The 15,369-nt window shown below is 38.2% G+C and overlaps 1 protein-coding gene across 1 annotated transcript in view; it reads left to right on the plus strand.

Moving 5' to 3' along the window:
- Positions 1 to 436: 436 nt before the first annotated feature.
- Positions 437 to 15,369, plus strand: part of atxn1a (ataxin 1a) — a 131,236-nt gene continuing 116,303 nt past the window's right edge. Inside the window, exon 1 of the mRNA XM_051136242.1 lies at positions 437 to 602. The gene's annotated coding sequence lies outside the window, so the exon portion shown is untranslated. The remainder of the gene's footprint in view (positions 603 to 15,369) is intronic.

Below are 15,369 nucleotides of genomic sequence, written 5' to 3' on the forward strand. Positions count from 1 at the left end.
TGTAACGCACAGGCTAAAATCCGGTCTGGAACGTTCTAAAAGTGGAGCGGAGTGACAGAGATTTATGAATCATAGCGTTCTCTAATCACTCGGCTCCAGCTCCACTCCGGGATTTTCATTTCCTGTTTCTGTTCTGATGGACTAATACACACTGTAGTTTCCCAGTGCTGTTGTACTAAATAGCAGCACTCCCTAAAAGCTACTTTGTCTGTCAGACTAGAGAAACTTAACTGACATGTAGTATTAAACTTTAAAACACGCCATTTGTTTATGGAGCCACAAACGTCATTATGTTTTTCTATACTTTTTAATGGAACAACCTCCAGTCCCTTGTCTTTAACTGGGCCGGCCAACTGCTCCATATTTGGATTACACATTCACACACACTCTTACGCACGCCTCCACACACTCACTCCCTCCGTCACACACTCACTCACTCACTCACTGGAGGTGGGGGCACGGAGCGATAGAGCTATTAGCTCGGCTGCAGCAGACATCATTGTACGAGCGGAGGGGAGACGATTCCACCGGCAGTGCGCGAGAACGCACGGAGCCTTGGCAACACGGAGAGCCTCGCGCTACCCTGCCCGTTATAACGTACAGTAAGTCCGTGCATCTCATTTACCAGCACAGAACTGTCTTTTGGATTTGCTTGCGCTCTGGGAAAAATGGCTGGGAACTAAAGGACGGAGGAACAGAGTATGACGTTTATTTAAAAACCCTTGTAAATATTTACTGTGACAATTGCATTAATTATTATGTCAACCTGTCTGCGGGTGATCGGGCGAGATGTTGAAGATGTGCTGTTTGTCATCTCGATTAAAAATTATATAACTACTTTGAAGTAGCGCACGGGAAGCGGGGCGGTTACTTGCGAGCTGTAAGCCCGAGCAGGGAGCGCTCTCGCCGGGGCTGGAGTAACTGCGCCACCCCGCCTCCTTTCATCGCTCCAGCTAGACTTATTAACAGCAATTCATCTGCGGATTAATGATCAGTCCGCTGTACTTTTTTTTTTAAACACACTGTCACTCGTCGTAGCTGTGCGCACTTCTGCTGAGTCAACACTGTTGCTGGAAGCCTTTTGATGTGAAAACACAATCGCGGAAGTATACTAGAGTTGCGACTTCAACCCTTGTGCCCCGTTTAATCCACAGCGGCTTATGCAAGTGCATTTATCGCCCGTGTCTGTTTAATTGAGAATAGCACGTACAAGTAGGCTACAACACTTTTGTCTCCGCTTCACTGTCACTGTGTTTTAATAGACATCGGTTGTGTTTCAATACCCGGTGCGCGCACCATATCGTATGCTTCCTAAAACGGGGTGCGATTCGTTCTGCGCTCGAGTAATGCTGTCTAGCTAGGCAGCCTTACTAGGTTTTGAGACGCAGCCATTGAGTGTATCCCGTCGTGATGTCACTCGGTTCATCCCGGCTGGTTATATAATGAGCTGTTGCTGTGTATATTTCATGTGTTTGCAGGGCTGATGGGGCTCCATGCATTGTGACCGACACGCAGTGCCAGGTTTTGTTGCTTTACTAAATAACCCGTGCAATTTAGCGTTGATTATGTAAACAGTTGGTTAAGACAGCCTTAAGTAGGTCTTTCAATAGTATTAGAGTCATTATGTCACATACTATACTGTACTATGTGACCTGTACAGTAATATACTATGCAGCATATAGACCTGAGGTTGTGCACAGTTTACAACTATGTGTGACTATATTTGAAAGTATATAACTATGTGACCCTGAACCACATAACCAGTCATAAGGGTCAATTTTTGGGTCAATTTGAGATTTATACATCACATGAAAGCTGGATAAATAAGTTTTCCATGGATGTATGGTTTGATAAGATACGACAATATTTGGCTGAGATACAACTATTTGAAAATCTGTAATCTGAGGGTGCAAAAAAATCGAAATATTAAGAAAATTGCCTTTAAAGTTGTCCAAATAAAGTTCTTAGCAATGCATGTTACTAATCAAAAAAAAAAAAAAAAAAAAAAAAAAGGAACTTACGGAGGAAATATTAATAAAATAATAAAATCTTCATGGAACATGAATGAATTTTGGCATAAAAGAAAAATTGATCATTTTGACACCTACAATGTATTGTTGGCTATTGCTACAAATATACCCATGCTACGACTGGTTTTGTGGTCCGGGGTCACATATTGCGCAATGCATGTGCAAAAATTTATTGCACGTGCCATATGACAGTTGCGGCATATGTTATGTGTTTTACTGTAATGTATACAATAATGCAGTATACTGCACTGTACAATGTTACACATTGTTTTGACTTCACATTGTGCACAGATTTATGGCTCATGAGATGCTGCATATACTATACTATATACTATACTACTATACTTTATTGCTCATATAACAGTATAACATACTTAACTGCACTGTAGTATACTATATATACTGTACTGCTCACTCTACACTGTACTGCAATGTATAACTTTTTTTTAATGATTTAATTTTAAGTGTGTGCAGGTTTACAATGGTTAATGCATACTATACTATACTATACTACACTATACTATGCAATGTATAGATTTTACTTTTGAATGGACTTTATGGTGCACAGGTTTATGGCTTATGACAGCTGCAGTATTCTAATCTATATTATTCAATGCAACATATATAGCTTTTATAGCAGTTTTAAAACGTATAGGTCTTTTGCAGCAAAAATTTCCATGTGAAAACACTGTTACTCCTAAATGGCTGTTTGAACATAAAATATCTCCTTTGATTCAGTTTTCTGAGGAGATTTAATTCACTTTTAGATTTTGCATGCCATAAAGAGGCAGAGAAAGAAGACAGACATAGTGAGAAATCAAATTTACTGTGTGAGACATTCTTGTGTTGAATGTTGAAAGACCAGCATGTTCAAATAAATAAAGCAGGATTATTTGCAGGGTCACCGTGCTACAGTTTCACCGTGTTCTGCGGAGTATTGCTGCCGCACGCTCGGTTTTCATGCTTATTATTAGTGTACATTTCCAAGGCTCTTGCATGATTAAGAAATCCTGGCGCTTTTAATGAAAATCCTATTGTTTCGGAGAGCGCGTGGATTAGTGTTTCCCCTTTTTTGTGCGGTTGTAATACATTTCAAACGGTATGGGCTGCCCTTTGCAACCTGGGACTAAGCTGTCTGCTCTGATTATGCAGTGAATGCTTTTTTCAGAGGGATTTGTATAGTGGTGAATTGCTCAGCGCTATAACTCAGTAAGCAAATCTCTGTTTGATGGCCCCAGTACCACTTACTTTTAAATGCTAATGAGTAGTAATTAAGACACCGAGTATGGCCTAATCACAAGTGCTCTAGTGCGTCTGCTCATTTGTTCGGTTTTACACATACACCTGCCACTTCTGAAGTGCTCATCTTAGTAGCTGCGCCATTCAAACTACCACAATGTCAATGGAGTTGAGTTTGCTGAACTTAACTGAGCCTGTGACAGATGCAGGCAAGGCTAACTTGACACGCTCGAGTGCCAGTGAAATATGGAGGGACACACCTCCACCTGCAGACAGTGCTTATATAATGCCGCTGTGATTGACAGGGACAGTATCAGCCAATGGGTGAGTGAAGCCAGCTGGACCAGAAATTTGTTTACACATTGGAGGGGTGGAGCTTAAGTCAACCTGGTTTCACCCTTTGCTGGAAAATGAGTGTCAAGTTTTTAGGCCTATCCAGGCAAGCTCTTAAAGTACACTCCCTCACAGGTATGCATGCGTGAACCCAAGACCTGGGCCGCATTGTTCTGCAGCATGAAAGGCAAATTAATGTTACGCCAGCTCTAACTTTCTTGGCTATAACTGCTTTGGAGAATAGGCCACGGTCTTGCACTTTGAATCTAATTCTTTGCAGAGTCTGTGGACGTGTTTGCACGTATTGAAATCTGTCTCGGGTCATTTGATCGCAAGTGGCCATCTGTTGCTGTTTATACTTCTTGCATGTTCCACATATACTTTCAAATTTTAATCTTGTCGCACGTAATGTTTTGAGTAGAATGCTTTGCATTATCTTAAAGAGACATTTCATCCAAAAATAAAAATTCTGTCATCATTTACTCACCTTATGTATATTACTTTTCTTGTTGTGCATAACACAAAAGAAGATATTTAAATAATGTTTCAGCTGTTTTTGGTTATACAGGCTCCAAAGCTTTGAACTCCAAAAAGGAGTTTAGTGGTTTAGTGGTTTGTTATGAACAGGGTAAAATTTTCAGCCTAAACTCTTGCTGAATTGCACGCCTACCTACATTTTTGCAAAACTCCAAAAACATACCAACATATAATTCACTGCAGTTTCCAGCTGAAATTAAAGCTAGAGGCAGTACAACACATTTATTTCTTTTCATTTTAATTATTTTTACAGGGGCAGATTATTGATTAATAAAGACTGTTTATTGGCCCATAGTACAATGACGCTATGTCGGTGAACTCAGAAGGCTTTGAACTCAAAATAGTAATGCTAATGCATTTTGACATTTGCATCGTATAACTAGAGCTGTCACTTACGATTATTTTGGTAATCGAGTAATCCATCGATTATTCTGACGATTAATCGAGTGATTGGATAATTATATTGAATTTTTTTGGAATAAAATAGACCACAGTGAACAATAATATTTAGTTAAATAAAGTTTTAAAAGCAAGTAATCATATGGTTTTATTGAAAAAACTGTTAAAATACATAATGTATTATAAGCAACAGAGCCAATTACACATTATAACAAATACCTGTAGAGCGCGCCAAACGCCTGGCGATTGTTTTTACACTTTACTGCGCAGTCTAATCCTCTTTTAATAATGAACCGACAACATTTCAATACAAATATCCACTTACAGCCACTGTAATTTCTTCAATACGTGGCAATCAAAATGTGTAAACTCAGAGTGTTGGTTTAAACTTTTATTTTGAAATTGTGATGAACAGTTAGCTTATTAAGAAAAATGATGTATTCCCTGTGTTTGCGTAGGTTTTTAAATAATTTCCCTTACAAATCTGATGAAATAGTACATAGTGTTTCGAGACCTGTGCAACACAATGCATGATAAAAAAAACCCTCAATAAATGCATTTTTTGCTTCAATCAATGCATTTTTATCTCACATTTGCTCTTGTTAACACCATTGGCTAGGTTTAGGATAGGGTTAGACATTTTATCTGAACATCCAATTATGACATTTTTATAAATTATGAGGTTATGAAAAACAAGTAACGTGTGTAGCGTGAATTTTTACATTTGTATGAACTTAGAATCCTTGTTTTAGTGCACTGGTTGATTGACAGGTGAATAGACGGTCCTTCACTGCTCCCGGGATGCCTCAGAACGAATTAGCGTTTACACTACAAATGCAATGTAGTCACAGGTGTTTTCATCTACCTCTGAATGTGATGTGAGAGATCCGATTTACACCTGTATTTATCTCTGTTCACTTGTGTTCGGATGCCAGTAGCAGTGTAAAGGGAGTCTACAGAAGTTCAACGTCCTTTCACACTGTCAAAGTCTCACAGTAGGGAGAAAGTAAGTGGCGGGGAGAAGGAGGCAAGAAATGGGAGGGGAACGGGATCGATTGAGCAATGCTGTTTCCAGACCTTTATAGCCCTTTTCTTTCATCTCTCAGCTCTATTCATTTGCTCTCCCTTCATGGGCGCAGTACACATCCCCAACCTGCTTTTGTACTCCAGCGCTCAAGAGCTTTTTTTGATATCGAGATGAAAAACATTCCTTTCTCCAATGAGTGGATGTCAGCGTGCAGGCTGCTCGTCTTCCTCTAGACTCCCCGTGACGGCTTTATGTATAGCCTGAATTGAAGCTTTTTATTTTTCAGCTGAACAATGCGATGAACGTGAACGTGCTTGAAACTCTTCATTGTTCAGTGAATATGCTGATTTTTTTTCCCCTCCTTGTTCTTCTTGTCAAAGTGTGGCGCTTCAGGATCATCAATAAATCTCTTCATCCATTTAGAAGCGTAGTTAAAAATAAAGCACTTACATGAATAAATCACACTTGAGCCTCCAGAATTCATGACATATCCAGACTCTGCAGCTTGGAGAGTAACATACGCACATGTGGTTTCTGAACAGGCGGGAGTCATTTTGCAGTCTTTAAAAATCCAGTTTAATGGCCTTATGTGGCCTTCGAGTCGGAAATATTGTGATTTCGAGTTAAACTTTGAGGAAAACACATGAATGACCAAAATAGATTGAAATGAATGATTTTGCTCAGTCCAGTGCTGTATGTCAGTGCTTTGCATGACAAGGATTTGGTCAAAAAATATAAAGCTTATGACTCACATTGTGGGTGCTTCATGCAAATTAATCATTTTTTCACATACCATGCATGCATAAATGCATAAAAATGTGTAAGGCTGTGTGAAAATGATGTGCAGGCATATTGAATTATGCTTATCCACTTGTACAAGCTTATCAGGTCGTCCCCTGTTTATTTGTTTGATTTGGTCTACTTCCGTATTTTGTTTCCCACTTAGACTCTGTAACACGTCGTGATAACGTCTGCCTACCTCAGAAGTAGCAGCCTACCAGGTGTCCATGAAAGCAGCATCCATGCTTGTCAGTCAGCTGATCTGAGGCTTTGTAGTGAAGATAAGTTCAGATATAGAAGGAATCGATGGCTGAAGTTCTGAATGGCAGAGTGTGAATAGTGTAGCGGCTCTGTGTCAACGTGGGGATCGATGACCCTTCTATGGGCTGCTGTGCTCCTCTGGCGTGAGTATCTGTATGCTTGCTGCTCCCTCTGGGCATATCTAGACAGTAGAGCTACTATTGATGCCACTTTTTCACCATGAAAGCAACAAAGAACGGCAAAGCTTCACGCTCATGTGCAGCTGGTTTAGAACACGATGAAAATCCTCTTAAAGCTCGTTGTGGAACAGGCCTGTTTCTGAAAGCCTTAAGTAGAATCCGTTTTTGGAGCATCCTTAAAGGGATAGTTCACCAGAAATGATCATTTGGTTTGGTTCTTTGGTGTAGCAGAAAAGTAGACATTTAGGAGAATATTCATGCTGCTCTTTTCAATTTCCAAGAGCTGTTCAAAATACAAAAAAGGAGCATTTATGCAATGCTTCTGAAGCTTATACTGTGGTGAATAAATTGATATTTACAGTTGAGGTCAAAACTTTGCACGCCCTTTTCAGAATCATTAAAAATGTTATTTGACCAAAATAAGAGGGATCATACAAAATGAATGTTATTGTTTATTTAGTACTAACCTGAATAAGATATTTCACATAAAAAATGTTTACATATAGTCCACAAGAGAAAATAATAGCTGAATTTATAAAAAATGACCCCGTTCAAAAGTTTACATCCCCTAATAATACTGTGTTGTTACCTGAATGAACCACAGTTGTTGTTTTTTTTTGTTGTTGTTGTTTAATGATAGTTGTTCATGAGTCCCTTGTTTGTCCTGAGCAGTTAAACTGCCTGCTGTTTTTCAGAAAAATCCTTCAGGTCCCACAAATTCTTTGATTTTCTGGCATTTGAGATCCTTGTTTTTCACACTGAGGACAACTGGGACTCATATGCAACTATTACAGAAGGTTCAAACACTCAGTGATGCTCCAGAAGGAAAAACCATGTATTCAGAGCCGGAGGGTGAAAACTTTTGAACAGAATGGAGATGTGTACATTTTTCTTATTTTGCCTAAACATCATATTTTTTCATTTAGTACTGGCCTTCAGAGGCTACAGCAGATACTTCCATGTTCCCAGAAGACAAAATAATTTACATTTACCCTGATCTTCAACCCTGAAATTCAAAAAGTTTTCACCCCCCGGCTCTTAATGCGTTGTTTTTCCTTGTAGAGCATCAGTGAGCATTTGAACCTTCTGTAATAGTTGCATATGAGTCTCTCAGTTGTCCTCAGTGTGAAAAGATGGATCTCAAAATCATAGTCATTGTTGGAAAGGGTTCAAATGCACAAAAATGCTGGAAAACCAAAGAATTTGTGGGACCTGAAGGATGTTTTTTTATGAAGTACAGCAGGCAGTTTAACTCATGAACAACTATCACTAAACAAAAAAACACTGTGAATCATTCAGGTAAGAAGAAACTATTAAAAATCAAAGGGATGTAAACTTTTGAACCGGCTCATTTTTATAAATTCAACTATTATTTTCTCTTCTCTCTTTTATGTGAACTCTTATTCAGGCCAGTACTAAATAAACAATAACAATAACATTTTGTATGATCCCTCTTATTTTGGTAAAATTGTTGACCAGAAATCTTCAATTGTAACCATCCGCTTTCATTGTATGTTGAAAAGCAGCTTTGGCATTCTGGTAAACATCTCATTTTGTCTTTCATAAATGTCATACAGGTTTGGAACAACACAAAGGCTGATATCACTTCATTTTCATTCATGGGCGAACTATACCTTTCAGTTGTCTGTTTTGCAGTTCATAAATGTGCAGGAGTTTGATAATTCTTAATGTACCAGCCCTCAGGAAATCAACAGCCTGAAAGCCTCATTCTCAAACATATATAGCAAAAGAATTATGCATCAGTCAGTTATTGAGGCACAGCACAAAGCTAGACCCCTGTGCAATGTTAGTGTACATTCATGTCTCTCAACCGTTTTATCCCCACAGTTGGTGTTCATTCATATTTAATGGAATTCGCTATGTAGTTTGGCACTAGAATTGCCTTATTTGCAATGAGGAACTTCGTAGGGAAAAAATTGCCCACCTATTTTTAGGCTCTTTACTGTCAGTCTCATGTTTCATGTCACCAGTAAATCTTTTAGTATGAAAATGACTAAATAATAGAGTATTATGTGGCTGAATACCTCATTTCTGTTTCTCTGTTCCTTTCCATCTGATATGTATTACATTTTGAAACTGCAATAAATTTAGCTTGTTTTGAACTGTTTTGCATATAGTTCATAAACAAAGGGCAGCTGGAACCATTTGACCAGCATGTTATAAGCCCTGAGGCAGAGAACACACAAATGAAGACAATTCTCATCAAGCAAAGATGCCATCCTTTTTGATGCAACTAGTCAGATAAATAGGACCACCAAGTGTTCTGTAACCGCAATGCATACTTCTGTCCGCCCTCACATTTCATGCAGTACAGGGTGGGATTTGTAGATTAAAGTTCCTTGGAGTAACAAGCTTAATTGTCAGAAGGGAAACAAAAAGAACTGAGGTAGAGATTCCATGGGATTTGGATTCTTCTTAATAAAGAAGTTAAAAAATGGCTTAAAGGATGTCTTTCTTTCTTCAGCTGAAAAGAAATTAAGGTTGTTGAGGAAAACATTTCAGGAATTTACCCCATATAGTGGACTTCAACAGGTTGAAGTTCCGAATTGGAGTTCCAATGCAGCTTCAAAGGGTTCTACATGATCTGAGCTGAGGGATAAAGGTCTTGTGTTTATAAAAAACCAACTAAAAATATTCACCAGAATCGCTGTTTTACCTTTTTTTTTTTTGCAAAGGGCATTTGACTTTCTTTGCATGCTTGCTTTGTAAACACTGGGTTAGTACTTACGCCTACAGTATGTCACATGTGACCTTTCCAATGTGATTACGTAATGCATCGCGCTAATGCAACATGAGGATTTGTTGTTAAAAAGTATATACATATTGCTAGATAAGACCCTTATTCCTTGGCTGGAATTGTGTAGAGCCCTTTGAAGCTGCATTTAAATTACAATTTGGACCTTCAACCCGTTGATCCCTATTGAAGTCCACTACACTGTAAAAAACAATTTGTTGAGTCAACTTAAAATAATTTGTACCTGGCTGCCTTAAAATTTTAAAAAAGTTTATTCCATTTGAAATGTTAAATTATACTAAGTGACAATTTAGATATTTGAGCTGAATCAACCTTAAATTTTAAGGCAGCTGGGTTACTTACCCATCTGTTAAGTTTAGCAAACACAAATATCTAAGTTGTTACTTAGTACAACTTAACATTTTTAAGTTGACTAAACATATTTTAGTTGAATGAACTTAAAATGTTAAGGCAGCAGGGTAACAAATTACTGTTTTTTATTTTTTACAGTGTATATGGAGAAAAATGCTAAGTGTTTTCCTCAAAAACCTTAATTTCTTTTCAACTGAAAAAAAGAACATCTTGAATGCCATGGGGTGAGTAAATTATCAGGAATTGTTTTATTCTGGAAGTGAACTATTCCTTTAAGATAAACTCTAATGATGCAGTTCCTGTTAATCGGTATGTGAAATTCTGCAGTCATCTCAATAGGAATCCATGTGATTGGGAATTTTGTGTGAGGGACACATGGGGCAAAAAAAACCCATCTCAGCTTGGATATCACATTAGATTCAAATTTGTTGAACTGTCAACACTCAAATTTGCTTTGTTTAACAATAGAAAGCTGCATGATTTGGATGTGATCTGAGTAAGTGTTCATGCATCACTACACTACTGACAATGGACCTACTTCGGATATTAAGTTTCGATAATATGAAAAAAAGTTTGTAGGAAAGTTTCTAGGTGCAATTCTAGGAACATAAAATGCAAATATTATTAGGCGTTTTTAATATGCATTTTAAATTAATGCATAATAAATTATTTTCAAAAAGCCTTCTCAAGACAGAACAGTCTGTCACATTTATTCGTCCTCTGTCTTTCTTGCGCTCTCTCGAGAGAGTGAACGTGTCCTGTATCTGTGTGTGCATGCTAAAACAGCCTAAAAATTCATTATACATCATACCTTTGGGGATTTATGACGAGTTTGAGGTTATTTGCAATGATTTTAAAGAAGTTCACTTCCAGAACAAAAATTTACAGATTATTTACTCACCCCCTCATCATCCAAGAAAGTCTTTCTTTCCTCAGCCGTAAACAAATTATGTTTTTTGAGGAAAACATTTCAGGATTTCTCCATATAATGGACTTCTATGGTGCCCCCGAGTCTGAATTTCCAAAATGCAGTTTCAATGCACCTTCAAAGGCCTCAAAATGATCAGCTGAGATTGGTTATTTTCTATAAAAATGTACAATTTATATACTTTTAAACCTCAAACTCTCATCTTGTCCAGCTCTGCGTGAACTCTGCATGTGTATTCCGGATCATGAGAGTTAGGGTGTGTCGAAAAACTCCCATCTTATTTTCTCCTCCAACATCACTGTTTTACCTTTTTTTGTAAAATGCGTTTGATATTCTTTGCATGTTTAAACACTGGGTCGGTACATCTGCAGCGATGTAGGATGATTTTGAAGTTGGAGAAGAAAACGAGATGGGAGTTTTTCGACATACCCTAACTGTATTGACCCGGATTACACAGAGTATGCATGCGCATGGCAGAGCTAGACAAGCTGGTTGAAAAGTTTATAAATTGTTCTTTTTTTTTTTTTTTTTTTTTTTAGAAAATAACCAATCGTTTCGCTAGATAAGACCCTTCTTTCTTGGCTGGGGTCGTTTAGAGCCCTTTGAACCTGCATTTAAACTGCATCTTGGAAGTTCAAACTCGTGGGCACCATAGAAATCCACTATATGGAGAGAAATCCTGAAATGTTTTCTTCAAAAAACACGATTTCTGAAGAAAGAAAGACATGAACATCTTGGATGACAAGGGGGTGAGTACTGTAAATGATCTGTAACTTTTTGTTCTTTTGTCTTAAGAATGTTTATAATTTTTTTAAGGTTGTTCTAAAGAATATTGTTTACTTTATTGTTAAGTTAGAAAGAAGCAGTTAAGAAGAAGTGCATTCTTATGAATATTGCGTGAAACCGGAAGAAGTCTCCACCTTGCCAGGTGAGAGGGATGTAGTGGGACCCGCCAAGCATCATGGGTCTCACAGCGGGTATCAAGGATTGAATACTTCCAGCACAAAGGAGGATATGCACCGAGAGAGGAATTCAATAACAGGAAAACTGCATGGATACAAACAATCTGTGGAATACCGAAATCCACCCTTACCACTGTTATGTTTGGCATGATATAGTCTTTTCTTATTATGCACGCTGTATTATTCAGGTGACGTGAAGTCCCTAACAACTGCTCACCTTGGTGAATTTCGTGGAAAGAACGCAGAGCTTTTGGGCAGGGTGCAGGGACTTTACTACAAGCTGTACTTAGTGCAGTTACAGTACGTTGAAGGAATTTCCTGAAGTTAACGCTGGCCTTGAATAGACAAAGTGTGGTTTTGACAAAGGGGAGACGCACCAGAGAAAAACCAGGCTGACGCAAAGCAAAATACTGCGTGCTGAGATAAAACAAGCGAGCGGCCGTCCCAGTTCCGTCCCATTTCCCCTCTTAAGTGATGTCATTGGAGCGGTGGAGACGTGCCAGTGTTTGGAGGGAGAGGTGCTCCCCTCCTCTCGTGGAGTTATCCCGTAAAATCTTTCCAGAGAGACTCTCAGAGGTGGCAGCCAGACAAGCATTCCTCCCTCTCACATCTCTACCGCTCCGTTTTTTCTTCTTCTTTTTCCATCAATCCCTCCAACAATGTGTGTCTGAGTCAGCCAGAGGTGCTTAAAACATAAATTCTCAACGTGGGCACATTGAGAACAATTGAGTGTGTTCATTAGCATCATGCAGCACTCAAATCATTTGGAGAAGATCACAGATCTCATGAGTCTTATTTAATGCCTGTTAGTTGCATCATAAAAGTATAATCTGTCTGATTTTCAGTGGCTAATGTTTTGATTAGTGGTGCTTTTTGTTAGTAGGCGCGCTGCATAAAATCAAAATTTACACTGGTGATTTTGTTTGCATACATTGCTGGTCTTGAGGTGAACAATTAATCCATGTAAATGAATCTACTAAAAACAGTTGTTTGTCTTGGTAATCTTTTAGTCTGAAAATTTGCTTCCGCTGTGAAATGGCATTCCTTCTCTGATGACGTCAGTTAGACGGCTTGGGCACAGTATCCTTAACCGCTTCCCTCCAGCTGTTAGTTTGCTATCAGCAAGAGGTGGAGAGGATGTGCTTAAATCCCACACTTTATTTAATATGTCATTTTAATTTGAAGTCCGTCACGGTGTCAAAATAAAGTCGGTAGCAACTTCCGATACGCACAGACTTTAAAGTTAGAAACCAATCAGATTATAGAAACCCCTATCAGATTATAAAACTGGTAAAAAAAAAATGTAGGGTTGCATTGATATTAAATGATGTAATTTTATATCTGAATAAATGTTAGTAAAAATTGAAGAGTTCATTTGCAAAAACAGATAACTCTGTTTTTATAAATAGTTTTAATGCGTTATGTTTTTATTGTGTTGGTTAGCTGTATTTTTTAAATTATTATTATTTTCTGCATTTCGATTGATATTACTTGGAATACAGAATAAAAAAACATGACTTTTAAATTTTTTTAAAACTGAGTTATCTGTTTTTGCAAAAGAACTCTTCAATTGTTAAATGCTACAATTGGATTTAGCTGTCATAACATTATATTGTACAGTAATAAAATGAATATTTATTTGCTAAATGTTCAGAGATGGGAAGTAACAAAGTACAAATACTTTGTTACTGTACTTAAGTAGATTTTTCTGGTATCAGTACTTTACTTCACAATTTATTTTTCTGACTACTTTTTACTTTTACTCCTTACTCCTTACTTTTTACTTTTACTCCTTAGTTTTAATCAGCATTTGGTGGATCACCATTCGATAACAAATCTCTAATAAATCATGGATGGGTTAGTCTTTACTGGCAATGCGATTCGGCTGGCGCGTGCTCTAAGTCTCTGCCAAATGGTTTTTATAAGAGTAATCATTGCAAGTGACGCAAGAATGGGGTGGAAACGCCCGGGTGGATCATAGAGGCAAAACTACTGACCTGTTCAGTACTTCAAGTGCAGGTCAGTTTTAACTGTTAACAGGCTGCTAAGAGTTGCTAGTAGTTTAATGATAAACTAAGTAAACAAAGACAAAACTACAGCAGTAGTACTATAAACAAAACTAAATTACTACCGTTACTCAAAATACTCTATGCTATAAGACATCATTATTATCTACAGTAGTAATTTAGCAAACAAATGTTATAAAACATCATTTTGTAGTACGTTGAAAAAAAAACAAAAAAAAAAAAACAACATATGCTGGTAGGTAGGTTTTGATGCTGGGATGCTGGTTAGGTAGGTTTTGATGCTGGTTTAAGCTGGTCCTTGACCAGCAACATGACCAGCTAATGACCAGCATAAACCTATTTTTGGCTGTTGCTACAAATTGCTACTTAAGACTGGTTTTGTGGTCCAGAGTCACACATATATATATATATATATATATGTAAATTACAAAAATCTCTAATAATCACTTAAAGGAGGGACACAAGCTATAGACCAAAATATCATAAAAACTTGAGGGTGGGCTTATTTGACAACCAGCTAGCAATCCGAATGACTCCTCCTATGACTTTTGTACATACAAAATGTAGAAATGTAGTGGCTCGCATTTCACATAGCTAAAAAGCCTGTCAGTGATAATTTTGAAGGTTCTTGCTAAATAGGCCGTCTCTTGCACAGAGTCAACAGCTGTCAGCGTGGTGAAGCAGCTTTGGGATGGGGAGGTTTGCAGGTTGAATGAGCAGCAGGCAGTGGACTGATGAGGCCTGACACAGATGAATGAGGTTAATCTGAAGGCCACCGTGTAAAGCGGAATCCCAGGTGTCAGTGGTGACTGAGAATATTTACCATAAGCTACTACGCATGAAGTTCAAATATCTGTTTGTTTTCTGTACTCTTCTTGCGACGGTTACCCAACCGAAACCGCCGTTTCAGAAACCATATGGAGAAAGGGGTCACTGTAGTACATGGCATGAGGATGTTCGGCTGTCTGATGAGCCTTGTTCCTGAAATGTCAGCTGTCTGTGACATCTGCAGATCCACACTTGTTTCTTAATGCAGATTCAAAGAGGTCTGCTTGTCCCAGCATGCATTGTGAATTTCATATTGAGCGTAGTAAATACAGTCAATGTGCTCTAGCCAGACTGAAAACAGACTTTCCCATATGTTTGACAAAATGCATCATATCGGCTATAAAAGAAAGAACGATTGATCGGTGCTGAGGGCTTTTGGTTTGTGTCTGAAGGGCTGTTTTCCAGAGAAAGAGGTGGGGTATGCAAAATAGATACTACAGCCTTGGCTCTGTTAAACATTTCATGTCACGTCCGGAATTGCTATTTATTTACCCTTCACAGTTGGAGATGAGAAGGAGAGCAGGCGCAAGGGAGGGGAACAGGGGGAAGCTCTCTCCTTCAGCAATCTGAAAGCAGCCAGATATCCATCTCATGAAAAAACACCATCTAACAGAAAGCATTTCCTAGTTAACTTCATAAATCTTTCTCCTACAGTGGTGAGTGGGGCAAGTCCATTATGCTTAATATAAAGCCTGCAAGGAATCAGCATTAG

The sequence above is a fragment of the Labeo rohita genome, chromosome 19, assembly GCF_022985175.1.
Source record: "Labeo rohita strain BAU-BD-2019 chromosome 19, IGBB_LRoh.1.0, whole genome shotgun sequence".
Lineage (NCBI taxonomy): Eukaryota > Metazoa > Chordata > Actinopteri > Cypriniformes > Cyprinidae > Labeo > Labeo rohita.